General features: G+C 33.8%; 1 long non-coding RNA gene and 1 pseudogene across 1 annotated transcript in view; both read left to right on the forward strand.

Moving 5' to 3' along the window:
- The window catches only part of LOC145665699 (uncharacterized), a 531,121-nt gene that overhangs the window by 73,318 nt on the left and 439,407 nt on the right, over positions 1–18,396 (forward strand). The gene's annotated exons all lie outside the window — the stretch shown is intronic.
- Positions 1,832–4,019, forward strand: LOC145666435 (serine/threonine-protein phosphatase 2A 56 kDa regulatory subunit epsilon isoform pseudogene; annotated as a pseudogene).

Below are 18,396 nucleotides of genomic sequence, written 5' to 3' on the forward strand. Positions count from 1 at the left end.
TTATGTTAACCCGCCGAGTGAAGCAGCGTTCACCCCGCTTCGCTACGGTCACCCCGGAACACAATAAACTTTGTTACTTAGATAATTTTTACTTTTTCGCTTTCAAATTGCAGTAAATATTAACATTATAGCGCCTGTCATTTATGTTAACCCGCCGAGTCACGGGGTCATGCGGGTTGCATATACATACGTTTATTTTTACCTATGATGAACTATGGAGACTTGAATGGTCCATTATCTCAAGACACTGGTAATTAAAAATTAAAGTGATATGATAAAAACCATCTAGGGTCCAAATCCTAACAACCCCCCAAAAATGAAAGAAATCGGTTCAGCCGTATTAGCGTGATGAGTTCACAAAGGATTTGTACGTTCTCTTTTATATATATAGATAACTACAGTAAAAAGTTTCACTGTTGTGGGAAAAAATCGTTCTTCATTTGTTTTTCTAAGCATATCTTTAGAGAACTGTATTTACAGTGTAGCAAATCAACCAACGTTTAGTAACAGGTTGTAAAACTCCATTTAATTCCATAAACGTACACAGCATAAATTTTATTTACTTTTATTCCATTTTTCTTTTTCATTCTTTCTTTCTTTTTTGTAATACCATCAAGCACATAATTCCATCCTTCTGAAATATCAACATAACGATGCAATATATATACTCTTTTATTCTTCACAACGAAATGCCACCGCGATCCTAAAGATTCTGATACAGTGAATCCGCTCATAACAAACACCTCTCAATAACGGAGATCTCCTTAATAAGATAGACAAATTTTTTGTCCCGATAAAAAAAATATGTATTATTAGTGTAACTTCTCTTTAACGAACACTTGTCTTTTACGGGCAAATAATCATATCTCATCGGTGTCCTTTATTCATAAGTATTACTGTATTGTATTATATTTTTCTGTGTATACTGTGATTTTAAGACAAGGTTTTCATGAAATCGGGTAGCGTAGTTGGTTAAGACGTAAATTTACCAATAGAAAGGGCGGATTCGATTTCCTGGTAGAAACATAATTTGTTTTCTCGTTTTATCCTCGTTAGAATAAAACCCTCAGGGGTATAACATGCCTTTAATAAATGATAAACTGGGAAAGTATTTTGACGAGAGACGGTTACTGCAACAGAGATCAAGTCAACAACTGCTATATTCAAAAAGGCATTTAAAAAAAAGTCACTCATCAACTAGCAAGCTTAATATTGGACTAAAGAAGAAGTTGGTCAAATGGAGTATTGGACTGCATGGTTCAAGGATTGGGACACTCTGAACCTTTAAATTTCATGTTTTCATATTTTCGGCAGCCTAGAACACCGAAAGGAAGCATTTGTGCACCCAGGTTGGTCTATACTTTTTGTCTTATCTTGGTGTCAGAAATCACCTTCCAAACGTTGTCCGTGTTGTTTTGAAACACTCTGTATAAGAAAAACGAAGTATGTTATGCATTAATTACAACTGAGTGAGTTAAAAACGTTACATTTGTCCCAGGGGTAAAAGTGGATTTGAAAAGGTAGAGGAATGCATGACGTCACGCCGTCCTCCGTGGCTATCTTTGCCCATTGTATTTTTTAGAAACTGGGAGGACGCCATAGATAATCTCTGGAAATGGGGGACTACGTCTCCCCACGTTCCTCCTCACTTTTAGCCCTACTTGTATCATTTCGTTTTTGATTACAGTTGAAAAGATCACTGTGAATTGAAAAAAAATTTTGGTTGCATGAAAGAACAAATACTTTAGCTGTACCTTTTGTCCAAAAGCAAATAAATGAACTGTTTGTTGCAATAAGTGTCTATGACAACAATACTACAATAATATTTAAAAATTTGCCTTTTTTGTGTAAGCATGGAAGTAGGATAAATTTTAAGTGTCCATACAATTTTATTTTTCAAAATAAATTTCGATAAAACACATTTACCAAATTACAACCTAACCATGATGCATTCACAACTAAAGCAACATACCGTACAGTAAATTTATTTCATGTTGGTTTTATAAATCAAATGAAAAATAACACAGTGTGCTCGATAATTTCTGTTTATCTTTCTGCGTCCATTTTCAACCATCGCTTATTGCATTGGGTTTCTTTTAGATAAATAGATAAGTGATTATAATGAAAATGAAGTGAGAGGTTTACCTTCCAGAACGTGATAGCCTTTTGTTGTATTAAAATTGGAGGAGTCATGGCTGAGTTGAATCACATGACAGGATGTGGCAAAAAATGTGTTGGATGTGCGCAATAATGTGCTTGCATGAATATTCGTTGTTTTTACAATGATGGCTGATGGCAAAGAACGTTTCAGACGTTACCATCTTTTACTGTATGAAACGGTTTTAACGAACTTTTAGTACTTGTGAAAGAAAAAGTTATCCAAAATGCCGTCACTTGGATTGGAATCTCAGATGCAAAGCCTACTGCAAATTGAGATGACGCTGGAAAATACGAACAGTATACTTGGAGTTCTTGAAGATAAGTTGACCAAAATGGAAAACATAATGAAGTCAAAAAACGTAGCGAATAAAGTAAAATCAACTGCAAAATCTTCGTTGCAAAAAATGAGTGGTACTTCTACTAAAGAAGTGTCACAAACAAACACTGAAAAAGGATCAGAAATAACCCAATTACCATCACTGAAGGACAGTCCTAAGTCAATACATAAAGAGTTGTTTGTTAAGAAGTTGCGGCAATGCAGTAACACATGGCACAGCTTTACAAGTATGTCTGAACAACAGATTCAGGAAGCTATGCTAAAAAAGGAATCGATAATGGTTGAACTAACTGAGTATATTCTTGTTGGTGATAAAGATGTGTTAGCTGTTGATTGTTACAAAGAAATAATTGCAATGGTAAGCGCTAATATTTTTCGGACAGTTGGAGTTTCTGAGAATTCTATCCATTCTCCTAGCAGAAAGAAAGTCCACGGGAAATTTGAATGGCCTCACCTTCAGTTGGTGTATCAATTCTTCATGACATTTTTGGACGTACCCAACTTTGATCCGGCAGCAGCAAAAAATGTTATTAGTGAGGAATTCATCAAACAGTTGATTCAAATTTTCCGATCAAATGAGTTACGTGAACGCGAATGTTTAAAGTCAATCTTGCATCGAATTTATTATCGAGTTGTGCAGCGACGCGAGGTAATACGTAAAGAAATGAATAACTTTTTATTGAAATTTGTTTCCGAAAATTCTAATGGTGTTGGCGTTAAAGAAATACTGGAAATATACGGAGCCATTATTAGTGGGTTTTCTGTACCGGTAAAACCACACCATAAAGAGTTACTACCACAAATTCTGATCCCACTTCACAGAACGGAAGAATTACATAGTTACCATCCACAACTAACATATTGTGTGTTACAGTTTCTGGAGAAAGACAAGATATCAACTAGTGTTATGATAACATCATTAATAAAATATTGGCCTACGAATTCAGTGGAAAAGCAGCTGATGTTTTTGGGGGAAATCGAGGAAATTCTAGACATAATAGGTCCACTGGAATTTACCAGTGTTCAAAAAGCACTTTTCACTCAATTGGCGAAATGCATTTATAGTCGAGAGGATTTTATAGTTGAACGAACGCTGTATTATTGGAATAATGAAAGAATTGTCAAGTTGATTGAGAAGAACAACTCGGTGATTATGCCCATCATATTTCCTGCATTGTACTTGTTATGTTTCAAACATCATGATGTAACGCTTCTCACACTTGCTTACAACGTAATGAAAACATTTTGGGAAATAAACAGTAAGCTGTTTGATAAATTAGCGAAATATTGCGCTCAAGGAGTAGACAAACATACCAATATAAAGAAGGACTATCCGATCGTAATGTTTTGAGGAAATGAAATTCCAATGTAATAAGAGGAAGACATAAAACCACAGTTTTTCTGTGTTAACTTTCTTGTATTAACTTACTTATTTACAAGTAATCACTCAATGTAATGTAACTTTCCACGGACTCTTCACTTTTTTCTTTTAATTATAAATATATATCTTTTTAAGCTCCCATATATTGTTTTTATATATATTTTTATGTGCTCTTTAGCAAGAAAAGAAGGCTAGTTGCCACCAGAAGTGTCAAAACTCTCAAGCCCGCGATTGTTTGGTTCAATCGGTCTTGAACTCAATAAAACAAGTACGATTCTGTGTGAGGGCGAGTTCTATAAGTGGATAACGAGTCCAAGTGAGCTCGAGCACGAGCCTCACTGGGAATAGAGAGTCCGAGTCTTGGGCTCTCTGAGAAAAATCATTCGAGACTTACAGGGGATTCTTGGATAATATGCTTTCTGGTAAGACTGGCGTTTCGGCATTCTTGGGAAATGGTTGATCGCACTATGGGTGAAACACCCGTATTTAATAAATGTTGCTTTCATCTACTGACGTACATCATCATATTAACCCTTAAACAGACGAGTTGGGGTATAACGTACCCCACTCTTAGTTTTTACAAACTGGTAATACTGTTTAGGTTTCGAATTGCCGCTCGAGGTTATTGCCCATTGTTCTCTGACAATTGAGCTGATGTAGTTGAATTTGTTTCATATTCGTTTCAATGGAGAATATTCTTTGTTTAGTTTCATTCGATGCAAACAAGAAACATTATACCTACATGAAAACGTAATTGAATTGCCAACCCTGAGCTCATCAATGTCATTAGAAATTTATATTTCAGTAATGTCATATAGCTTACTCATAAGAGGAATCTAATATGAGACATGTCGCAAATTAGGACACCTTTGGTATCTCTAATAGCCACCTAACAAAGAAAATATTTATTGTTCTCTGGAAGGTACTACGGCGTCAAATGTTTGAAACAAAAACATGTAACCACATCTTTGGCATAAACATAAGCATAGTATAATTTCTTTTCTAGCACATATTTACCTGGACGTGAGATTCTCCGAAATGTTCCCAGCACAACAAATTGTAACTTATTTCTCTTGTAACCAAGTGCACAATGGCGCGTTCTCTCCACACTGATTACTGTACTAGGGTTGCCGATTCGTATTGGCTGAATAAAATTCCATTGGTATTAGGCGAAGGAAAATTAATTTGAATGTGATATTAGGAATCTATCTCATAATAGGCTCTTCTACTCTATTTCCAGTTTCAATATTGAACCACACATAGCAGAATCAGTAACAGACAGCGAGAAAAGTTTTTAATATTGATTCATTTTAGCTAAAACAGGGTCTGTCTTCATCCTTATCCCGTTATTAAAACAGAAAACAGTAGATCTATCTTATCCAGTTTCAATATTTAATCCGGGTAGTTTGAAAGTATCCCACAGTTTTCCAAGTGCGAAACGAAACTAATTTCTTTAAATATCCGATATTTCTCAACGTTTTTTTTTTTTTTTCGTTATTCGCAGAAATTTTAAAGATATTGTGGGGAATGTAGTGGAGATTTTGAAATAACTTTTATTACTCGAAAAGTACATATTTAATGTTTGTGATTATTATTCAGTCTTTATTCATTTAATTCTATAGTAATATCATCATATATTTCCCCAAAAAAATACCCAAAGGTAATACAGAGGGACGTACGAGAGAGGGATTCGGATCCCTCTTCTCCGAAATCCCTTCTTTTTCTTTTCTTTCTTTTTCTTTCTTTCTTTTCTTTCTTTTTTTGTAAATTTAGTCTAATTTTAGGTGATTTTACAAATTTGAATACAATTTATCCTTACACTGATTTTTTATTCCCGGAAATAAGTTCCTGCGTACCTACCTGGTGATATATGTATCAATTGGCATACCTATTTCATTGAATGAAACGAAATAGCATGCATGAGATCAAATTCTCAGTGTCTGGTGATATATGTATCCAGTGGTGTATTTAGGTAGGACTATCGGACTGAAGCCCCTCACCCCTCCGAAGTAAATTTGTTAGTTTTTCGCATTTCACGTACAATAATCCTTCTTACCATTTCTAAGAATTTCATTGACTTTCCATTTTCTTACACTGTTTGTTCAGAAATAATACTATATTTGTCGAAGTTCATTCCAGAAAATTAGAAGGAAAGGAACAGAGGCGACATTGGTTTTTAGCCTGAAGCGCTCATAAATCACTACCACGTGTCGCAAAGACTAATAGGGCCAGAGGTTCAGAGGGCTCTCAATTCCTTCAAAAAGATCTATCCGTATACTATATACAGCATAGTTGCCAAACTTTCTGAAGAATATATTGCAATTAATCTAACGCATGTAACGTAAATTGGAGACCGTGCTTGTATTTATGGGTCTTGTGTATTTGTATTAAAAATTTCAAGTCATTATCTGTAATACTTTGTTAGGAATTACCATATTAAAATTTACGTGTTATCAAATGGAGAGTTAGAAACCTAAGCGAAGAGGTATAACATCCCCTTAAGAACTGTGTTCTTTTTTTCTTCTTTCGTCCATTCTACTCTTCTATTTATTTTTCTTAGTTGTTACTTTCTTTCGTTTGGGTAAAATCCTTCACCTACATACGAGTTTCATGTTTTTTCCTAGTATATTAGTAGACAATCGATTGAAATATATTTAATTCTCAAACTCAGGTGGACACTTGCCCTCTGATTTCCCGTATTGTACATAGCCCTCTCCGAAACAAAATCCTAAATACGCCACTACGTGTATCAATGGATATACCTATCTCATTGAGTTAAACGAAATGCGTGAGATTAAGATCTCATTAGTAGTTTTCTAAAAAGTCGACGAAGACAATTTTTTATGGTGCTAAAAATAACATACAATTCCAAGGATCTTATAAATAGAGGATCTGCCCTTACAATAAAATCTTGAAGCCATACGTCACAGTTTCGCCTCCCCTACTCTGCTCACTCCGCCCAATAGGATCGCAATGTTTTGAGCCAACAAACATGGCGGAAACGAAAGTAGCCAATCAGACGATGTCGGAAACGAGAGCAGCCAATCAGACGTGCCGATGCTCGGTTGTTTTTTGGCTTCATTATTTAATAGGATGAAGATATATATGGGGCAGATCCTCTATTTTATAAGATCCTTGTACAATTCATGGCCAACAATAACAATCAATAACATGCCATCTATTAAGGTGAGTTTAAAAGTGCTTATCACCAACAGATGTCGACACGTTTCTTCTATCTCTCGAATGTATTTTGTAGGACTTTATTCACAATAATTGATTCACCTTCGAGAGATGAACATTCATACTTTGTCCAAATACAGGTTGAATCAATAATTAGAGAATAATCCGTACACTTTTGCGATATTTTATTTCCTTCATTGTTGAGAGAGAAAGAGGAGAGAGAGAGAGTGTGTGTGTTGTTGTTGGAAGTATGCTTTTCGAAGAATAAAATTAATTGTTCTATACAGTGAATTAAAATAGATCAAAAATTGTTCGGATTATTCTATAATTATTGGTTCGATTTATCTTTGCACGAAGTTTGAATATTCATCTCTCGAAGATGATTCAATTATTTTTAACATTGTCGCTTCCAACGAAATACAGTGGAGAGATAGGGAAAAGTGCTGCCATCTGTTGTTAGTCGAGCCTTTACACTTACCTTAAAGCGAAACAGATACCAAAAGACGTATCATCGGGCTTTTTTCTCATTAGGACATTAAGAAGACAACAGTACATATTACAGATAATTATATATATATATATATATATATATATATATATATATATATATATATATATAACCTAAATATGATTAACCCTTGAACTCTAGGGAGTACGATGGCTCGTTGGCGGAGTGCTTACCTCTAATGCAAGAGGTACCTTGCTGGATAACAGGATATGAGTTTTGTAGTGGAGAACATCGTGTTCATGGGGGATTTCGAAGTTTTCCTGTTTCCTCCCACATTCTCATTCTACCAAATTGTTTTATGCTCACTCACCTTCACTAACCATTTGTCTCTCTTATTCTAAAGTGCATAACCGTGGTACGTGGTATTTGAAACTTCATTTTGTTTCTTTAACTTTAAATCAGTAGGTTTTGTTGGGATTCTTTGGGTTTCCTCTCACTTTCTCATTCCACCAAATTATTTCATAATCATCCACTTTCATTAATGATCCGTTTTTTAAGCCCAAAGGCCATAATCGGGGGACTTAATTTTAAAAAAGATAAATATTTTTCAGTTAATATTTTCAGTTATACATGTTTCTTGTAAATGATAAAAACAAACTTCACTATTCCATTTTTTTTTTTTTTTTTTTTTTTTTTACCTTTCAAATACAAAATTTCAGACAGAGATATTAACGGTTGCTGTAAATAACTCTTCGGTGCTATATATTTTTGTTTTAAGTAATTATGGAGAATTATGATTCGTGTATCCATCAAGAACAGTACGCTCTTGGACTGGATTTTGTCATCACTGTTTTGTAAGATTTATTTGACTGTATTGTTTGAAAGTGTACCATACATATATACGTGTGTGTGTACATCCGTATGTAGTTTCCGTAGAATAGGAAGAGCGAATTCGGCATACATTTCTCTGCTGTTGACCTGTGTTAATATATCTGTACGTGGTCGCTAGGCGACCTTCCACATAGGAAGCCTGAACGATCGTAAAAAAGCACACACATACACACACACACATTGCAGAATGGTATCCCTGAGGAAAACCCTTTCACTTATGTGATCCCATTGTCTCCTTTCCCTCTTTCTCTCTAGTTAAAAGCTAAAAAAAATATACAAAAAACCTCACCATCTGTCTCTTTTCTCGTTGTACGTACGTACGAATTTAATTGTAATTGTAAGGTTGTATATATATATATATATATATATATATATATATATATATATATATATATATATATATATATATATATATATATATATATATATATATATATATATATAGTTTAAAATGATAACGAACAATCAAATTACTAGCGTTATCTCTGACAAGTAAATTAAATTAGCATTATTTTTTGTCTGATCCTTTTGCTCTTTGGTGGAAGAAAGAAACTAAAAAAGTTAAAAGCAGAATAGATCATATTATGAGCATTGTGGGATTTGATTTAGTGAGGAAATTTCATTTCGTTTCAGTTACAAATTAAAAAAAGAAAATATATTACTCTAACTTTCTTTATGACGCTTTATATAGTATCGTGGAAATTGGAAAGAAAGGAGAAGTAATAATTATAACCAGTTGAGAATGCTCCAGGAGCATTACTAGAACGAACTTAAAGAGAACTAATTTTTCTTATTAACTTCTACAGGCTTTATACTAATTGTTCTATCTACTTTATTATTATACTCATTAAATAATTCTTGTAATATATCTATAATATATCTATCCATTTACATTTTTTTCCAGTACTAAATTTTTCGACGTTTTGTTTAAGGGTTCTGTTAAAACGTTCTATGGTATGTTGTTTTACGAAGACACATGCTCAAAATGGAGGGCTCAAAATTGAAAAATTTGCAAAATATCATTTCAACCTGACTTACAGTTCCCGAGATATGGCTCCTTAAATCTCCTGAAATCCGAACTTATTGGCCAATATCTCGGAACGGTATCCAGTTGATCAGTAGCTACCGGTTACTATTTGGTATCAAAATTTTCACCATCCTTTTAGGTATTGATTGACACCAAACTGATCTCTCAATGACTTACGGTTCCCGAGATATGGTTCCTTAAATCTCCCGAAATAGGAACTCTTCTGGCCAATATCTCGGGAACGGTAAAAATGACGTGAAAAATTAAATAACTTTTCAGAGTCTTCGATGCTCTATCGAATGAAGGCTCAAAATTGAAAATATTGCATATACAGAAACACACAGACACAGACATAATTCAGTAAAGAACTTTTTAAATTCGTTATTATTATTATTATTATTATTATTATTATTATTATTATTATTATTATTATTATTAATAATAATAATAATAATAATAATAAAAATAAAAATATAATGGACTATTCACCGATACCAGACCATAATACAAATCTCAGGTAAATCTAGTGATTTATTATTATTAACACCTACTATAAATGCAAAAACTATAAATGCATGAACCTATAAGTGCTTGAAAACTATAAATGCAAACTATATTGAAATTGAGAAATCAGAACGTGAACTTTATAACTGTGCCTGTGAGGGGATTCGACGTTACTATCTGAAAAAAGTGGACCATGAAGTAGTGAAATGGACCATATGGCCTTGCCACTAGTAACATACGTATCATACAACATTTAGTATAAAAACTAGTAATTGTAAAGACCTGGTAGACGTCAAAAAGTTAAAGCAAGACAAATCATTGTCTCATTTATAGCTATTGTTCCTGAAAGCACCGTAACACAGTGGGAAACAGATAAAGGGAAATTATCTTTTATCAAATCCACAGAAACTAGTAATTCTGGATACCTATCGTGTACACCGAAGGAGAACTCTTCTAATAATCTGCACTTGTTAGAAACAGGTTGAAATATAAAACACCAATGAAACAGTTTTAGTACAGACGTTGAGGGGAAAATTGATGAAATAGTGTTTATAAAGTGTGCTTCGCGTGTCCAAAAGCGTTACTTCTCTAAAAACAGTTTCTAGTATGACATATTTAAAACACTTCTCGTCAAACAGTTTGAAACGAAGTGATGACATATATTTTGCATAGGGTATATTTTTTACATACATCTGGGACATACTTGGACAACACACAAGAGGCAGGGGCGCCCGAAGAAAATTTTCTACGGGAGGCATCTCCATGGTTGCTATATTTTGTCTGGTATTTCTGGTATTTAATATACGTGTATTTTGCTATATTACGTATACATTTTCGTGAGTCAGGGGAAGGGAGGCACTCTGGCAGGCAGAGTCTGTATTTATATATTGTACGCCCCTGTGCTCTAAATAATTTGCCGTCCCCGCACAAAATTTTTCGCCTCCCCCTCCCCCCAAAAAGACCAATATTAGAGTTGAATTCATAGCTTTTAGGGTCACTGAGATGAGTTGTGACAGTTTTAATCCAATTCAACTTCAAAGTTATACTCCACTTCCCGGAGAGGGGGGCGAGATTTTAAAAGTAATCGAAAATGACAGATATTAGTGTTGAATTCATAGTTTTCGAGGTCGCTGAGTTTGAGGTATCAGTTTTTATGATGTTGAAGTTCATCCTCTTCCCTTTGAGTGGGGGTGGGAGCGGATGACTTTAAAAAATAATCAGATAAGCTAGCTAATTAGTAACTACTGTAATTAGAGCGAATTAAACACGTTAACATATTTTCTCGCGTTTGCGCGGGACTCTGCAGGTTGCTAGTTTTAAGTATTACTTTATCGTGAATCTTTAAAAATATTCTGAGGGCAGCGGTGGCTCAGGAGTAGAGCGTTCGCTTCTGGTGCATGGGGTCCTCTGGCGCCACGTGAGCTTTGTGGCGAACAAACACCATGTACGTGGGTTTTTTCGAGGTTTTCCCGTTTCCTCCCACCTTCTTCATTCCATCATTTCGTTAATCCTCATCATCACCATCTCCTTTAACCTTACCGGCATAGTCGTCTGACGTAAAACTTAAAGATTTCATTTCATTTCATTTTTTTAAAAAAGCCAAAATTTTGACGCCCCCTAAATTCTGCCGCCCTGTGCTCGAACACAGAATAGCACTTACCTAAATACGGGCCTAATGACAGGGGGTGAATATGTGTCTTCTGGAGGTGTTCAAAGAGTATCGGTAATGTGTACAATGTCTTACTGTGTCTAAAGTAGTTTATGTGTTTTTTGCAGTGCAAGATACAGTAGATAATAATAATATAGGTCTGGCAGACGAAGTAGACAAGATACGGAAATGTCAGAAAGTTACAGTAAACAAATCATTATCTGAGCTGTAGTTATGATACCTGAAAATACTATGATGTAATTGGAACAGATAAACGCAAAACATCTTCTAATAAACCCACAAAAATCAGTGATTTTGGACACTTGTCATTTAATCAGGAAGTTCTTTGGAGAAGAACTCTTCCAATAATCTACACTTGCCAGAGACAGCTATCAGATTAACAAGTTAAAACCAGTATTAACCAAGATATAATAATAATAATAATAATAATAATAATAATAATAATAATAATAATAATAATAATAATAATAATAATAATAATAATAATAATAATAATAATAATAATTTATACATTGTGCTAAGAATACCTATCATGCAAAAACAGCATATCGTCAAATTGAGAATTTAGCACACTTTCTTATACAGTTTTAGGTCGATCATAATTTACAACTTCAGCTCTACTATTGAACCATACACACTCATGGAAGTCCATATGGGGAACAAGAAGGAGATATCACTCACTCGCCCTTGGTACTCCAAAGTATTTTACTTAGAAACAAGATTTTTAGGAATGATAAAAAAAATGCATCAAAAGATTGCGATCTTGGCAAAGAATTAGTTTTTGGATTAGGAACCACAAAAAATTTTGAATGGCCCGTAAATCGAGTTTTCGTATTTTCTACGGAATAAGCACATCATACTGAGTTAAGTGATTGTTCGGGTTTGGCTACACTGTATGTAGTTTTCCAGATATAAGGTATACAAGAAAAATTTTGATTGAAATAGGTTCTATATTGGATTTTTAGATCCAAAAATAAATAATTTGCTATTTATTACATTACTCCTAGTTATGTGTACTAAAATCTGTTTAATTTCTCTGTCCCTATCCCAGAGTGTAGGGAGAAAGGTCTGAAACTAATTAATTGTACGTTTTTCCCCACTTATGCGGGTCTACATTTCTGATCAGTCTTCTCCATAAATCCCTGTCCTGTCCTGGAATTCTACGCTGTATTGTAGTATTATATATATATATATGTATGTATATAATAGGAGCCCAGGTACACTCATGCCCAAAATGATTGTCGCATATCTATAACTATCTTCTTGTAAGAATATAATTTGATAATGATTTTGCAGGGTGCTTTTAACACTGATACTATATGTATAATCGGAAAATGTATATTTGTGGTAAATTTCATAGGAAAAGAATTATAAATGTGAAAATTAGAGTGAGTAAAACAAAATGTTGCTAAATGGACAAGAAAGTTTTATTTTCGTTTTTTTTTGTTCTTATTTACTGCTCTTTTTACATGAAATCTGCCACATAGGGGTCTACATGTCTTTGCCGATCATACACATACTAGCGTTATAAGAAATACCGGGCGAATTCCTTATCAAATTATATTCCTACAACAACATATTTATAGACATGCGACAATAATTTTGGACATGAGTGTACATATTCTTTTTTTTTGATCACTTAAGTTGAAAATACAATTACAGTAAGCTTTTTGTTGTTAATTTTCTTGAGAATTGTTTCTATTGTGGTTTCTTAGCACCTACCTAAAATAAACTTAGTAGACCCTATACTTGTTAACCTGTTATCCTTTGTGTTGTATTAGGAACTTTCAATGAAAAATCTTGAAATAAATGCTGAGTATTGTATTAGTTTCAAAGTTCTCAACTAATGTCTGATTATATAATACACGTTTACTTTTAATACAAATCAAGTTTTAAAACTATTGCCCACTGTTCGTAGCTATAAGCGATGTACTAATACTACTACTGTACTACTAGTAATAATAATGTTTATTTCTCTGCCACGATAACTAGGCGTGCACCCAAAATTTTATGCTGAATGGCGCCCAAAGATGCGGGGAATAATATTACAAGACACTGCATCTATATTGAACTGGTATTATTCTACACCCGAGAAAACGAAAGTAATTTCAAGTGGCTTCACTTATATTTTCAGAAAAAAAGAACTTTATAAGAAAAGAAAAGTGCGTATGTAGCGTAAGACGAAATCTTTAGGCTGGACGAATGATTTCTCTGCTAAAGCAACCCTAGTTTTATTAGTAAACTGTACAAATGTATGTGGCATTGCTAAAATTGGACAAAGTCCGCACCGGGTGGCTCCCCTGGAAATATGCCACTAGTGCCGACAGAACATAAATATTTTATTTTAATAATAAAAAAAAAGATACGAATTTTTGTGATGGATGTCCGGGTCCGCGAACGTCTCCTATGGTTTGCGCCCCTGACGAACACCCTAGTGGTAAAAGTGTATTTTTTATTAGTTGTGTGTGTATATTGTTAAACATACTTTGAGTAACCTGATATATACATTTAGCTATGTGAACTTCTATTGTAAAATTAAAAAAAAAAATCAGACTAATTATTGTGATAATAATAGTAGGGACGTCATTTGAAGAGGGCTGGAAGGCATTTGTCCCCCCTGAGTTTAAGAAACATATGTTTTTTCAGTAAACTGTATATTGATATACGAATAAATAAACGTGAAATTCTTATGTCAGTGGACAATTTCCCCCCCTCTTTCCTTGGGAAAACCTGAAATGGCGCTGCTTATTAGTAGTACATAATAGGCCTATATATATCTATATATATTTCATAATCACAGAAATTGGAGATTCCATCAAAATATTAGAAACAATATAATCAGTGTTTAAAATTTGTGACTTAGATTTTTTTTTTAAAAAAATGTAAACAACACACTAGACGTATATCAAAAATTAATTCCTCCTGCCATCCAAGATCTTGAATAATGTACCAATTAATAATGCAACCATACAAACTTTTCTATATATGCCTACTGTTCCACATATCTTGACAGCTGATTTCACCTTATCCACATCGTTGAACCTTGTTGCACTTAGGTGGTCCTTCATAGGCCCAGAGAGGTAAAAATCAGATTATACAAATCCAAGCTTTATATTGGATGTAGTAGTTCTGGTGTGCTTTAAGCAAAGCCAAGAGCTTTTACGACACTTCCACACGCCTAGCGTTTTTGTCTGAGGTCAGTTCTTTGGGGACTCACTTAGCACATACTTTATGGAATCCAAGGCCATAGATTCACGAATCTGTACACACAAGTGTTAGTCAAGATCTAATATATAACATAATACATCCGCAGTGCGTTAGTTATTACAAGAAATTATACGAGAACTTTTTGATACCTTCTCGTATTTTGATTAAAGTTTTGTTTCAAACAATTGATTAATCTTTTCGAAACTTCAGTTTTTAGTTCAATGGAACCACCATTGTTTGATTTCTGGTACTTCACAATATTATTATTCTTACCTGTATCATGTAGGTAGTATTCAGTTGAGTAGACTTCTTTTTAAGTAAATGCTTTCTTAATGAATTTTATTCTGTCACTTAATGTTTGTACGCCGCCCCCCCCAATTTTCCCCTTTTATTCATGAATACCCGTACGATGGTCTTTAATCATTTTATGACAGTAATCCAACGAGACAGTTCTACACAGATTCAATTTTGTTAATCAATGCCATCGATACATTGTTTCAGATAACTGAACCAAATTCTAATCTTGATTCACAAAGTAACAAGGGAAACATACTGTGCACACAAAGTTTCCGTTTTAAAATTAGAGATGTGAAATCTCTAGTCCTTTTTGTTCTTTATAGTTTAAAATTGATGTGGTTACCAAATTTCATTTTGTCCATGAAATGGCAATCTTTAGTTCCTGTGTAGAGAGGCATTTGGGTTGATTTAGTTTTATTTCCTTTGTTTGGTGCGTACAGCGCACAAAGGAATTAAGTTAACTTTTTTGGTCATTTTGAACATCATCTTTAAGGTCTCTTTCTGAAGCTCCTTTCAGAGCTTAAGATACATGTCCAGATATTCTAAATAACTGTTATATATGATGTAAAGTGCACCTAAGCGTGCCGTTCAAACTTTGTTTCTTTTTCTTATAACTTTGTTAATGTGACGTTATTGCTTTGTGTCCTGAACACCCCATTTAACTATATCTTGGGGTTAATGCATACCGATACTATCGTGGTAACCAGAAGATCCAGATCTCCAATCCAGACCGACTATACTAGTCTTTCTTTCAGCCCCATCAAGCGAATATTTGAGATTAGCCCTACACTTTTAAGTATGGTAGATCTTGACTTAATTTCTTCCAGAATTCCTTCACATATTTTGTTGTAAATTGTTTGCACTTTAAAATGGTTTTAGAGCCTATATGAAACTTCATTAAATTTATAAATAAATACTTTAACCACACACTTCAGACACAGGTACTAACTACGAGATTTCTAACACTTCAGAGGAATAAAAGTGAAAGATATAAACTCTTTGGCTATTACATGAGGCATGAAGAATGGACTGTGGTACTTTATACATGAAGAACGTTTTAGTCCTAGCTTAGCGTAGTGAGATTTTCTTAGCAATTTCTTTTGAAATTTCCGCATTCGTTAGGCATGATTTTGTCATGCAGACGACGATAGTTTTTTATGAATTGACCTGACTTTTTTCTCTTACGACTACGGGATTTTTCCCCTAAAATCCACAATATTGACAAAAGAATAGAAGGAAGGTACTTTTTTTCCCTTAGAGACACACCCTGTCATTGTCTTCTGGGAAAGCATTCCCGACAGAGGTCAATATTATGATCAGCCGTTAGCATAGCAATAGCATACTGTAGAATACACGGACCCTTTATCTTCCAACTACTTCGAAATCACTTATGCTTTTTACCCCGTCGCCATCAGTACTCTACGACGACGTCTTTTGGTTTAAACCCTCTTTTCTATAGCTGATGATGAACTCCACTTTTCCAGAAAGAACGCATGCAAAAGAGTATGAGAAGCTGAGGAATTTGACTTCGATGCGTTATACCTCATCATCACGGAGCGATTTGTGTGGATTGTATAGAGGAAAAAGGAGGATGAGTTGTAATGGTGGGAAGTAAAAGCCATTTGCAGAACAATAGCACCCTTAATGTAGTCTCGCCCACAAGAAAGTCTTGCTTTTACATTTTTTCTTTCTTGTGCTTTTACTTTTTCAGACCGCACCCTTCTTCTAATATTGGCTCAAGTCCTTACTGTCACCTTAGTAAAGATTTTAAGTTCATACACAGTGTGAGTCAAGAATACCTCAGTACATACAAGAAACAATACATGTTCTAAGTGAGTCCCTAACAAAAGCTTTACTAGAAGCAATAAACAATTTATTATTTGGCATTCGAAGAAGTGTTTGCATATTTTAAGAGAGGCATTTAAGAAACCCGTATTAAGTGAGGCCGTCATATTTGAATATTTGGGAATAAATTATTGAAGGCATCTTTAAAACATCTTCGAGATGACAAATAAAATGTTTTTACTTTGATAGTAATTACTCAGCATATGCTATCGATGATACAGAATAGTAGCTCAATGCAGGAACGGATCCAGGACGGACTTCTGGGGGGCGGTGGGTTGTAGTACTGCTACTTAGAGCTACTTTTAAGAGCTCCAAACTCTGAGATGGGTTTTATTTATATATATAAAATAAGACAGTTTTCTCTTGTGGGGGGGGGGGGATTGGCCCGATCGCTAGCTGGTTCCGCCACTGGCTCAATGTCTTGTGGAGTGTGCCTAATGAAACATTTCGCAGAGTAATTTTTTTGACTTTACGGATATCAATAAAATTTTAGTTGATTTTACACGTATTCACAATCACATTTTAATTGATTTTACTGATATTAATAAAATTTTAATTAGTTTTACTTATATTCATAATATTTAAATTGTTTCTGTATGTCGGTCAAATTCAGTTAACTTTAACCATATTTATCAAATTTTAATTGATTTTGCATATATTAGTCAAATTTTACTCAGATTTATAAAACAATATTGATAAAAATTGATTTTAAGTTCAGTAATCAAGTTTTAATTTACTTTACGCTTTCGTAATATTTTAACATACTTTACGCATAACAAATTAAGTTTACAGACATTGGCCGGATTGTAATTAACTTTACTATACTAATAAAATTTTAATTTAATTTGCTACGTTAGTAAAATTTTAATTATTTTTACGATCATATTAGTTAACTTTTAATTGTTATTACTTGTATTAATCAAGTTTTAATTAATTTAGAGTTATTGATGAATTTTAATTATATAATTTGGCTAATTTTAAAAACACAAACTTCGAAATTTAGAATGTGAAGATTATGTATTATATACCACTGAAAAGTTTGAAGTTTCCTCTTTACCTTGGCGTGTTATATTTTACATTATTGCATAAAATTTTAAAAAATAATATACGGAATATATAATATACATAAAAGAAGCACATGCAATAATATTTTTATAGTATTTTCTCTTTAACATTGAATTACATTTTCAATGCACTGCACTACAATGTGTCAGCTTATGACGTGAACACTTTTTCTCGAACGTAAAGCTTTTCGAAGAAATCTTCCATACAAAGTGCAAATTTTTGTGGTGGAATTTTGTGCAAAAAGTGTTTCCCTAGAGTCAGCCCAGTAATTGCAGGTCCTGTGTGGAGTTTTCTTTTTTATAAAATCAGAGCCTTACAAATAATTTTCATGAATAATGTTTCTGCTAGTTTTGTTGTACATCATACAAAGAATTGACCCAAACCA

Source organism: Thermobia domestica, chromosome 12 (genome assembly GCF_964235325.1).
Source record: "Thermobia domestica chromosome 12, izTheDome1.hap1.1, whole genome shotgun sequence".
NCBI classification, from domain to species: Eukaryota; Metazoa; Arthropoda; class Insecta; order Zygentoma; family Lepismatidae; genus Thermobia; species Thermobia domestica.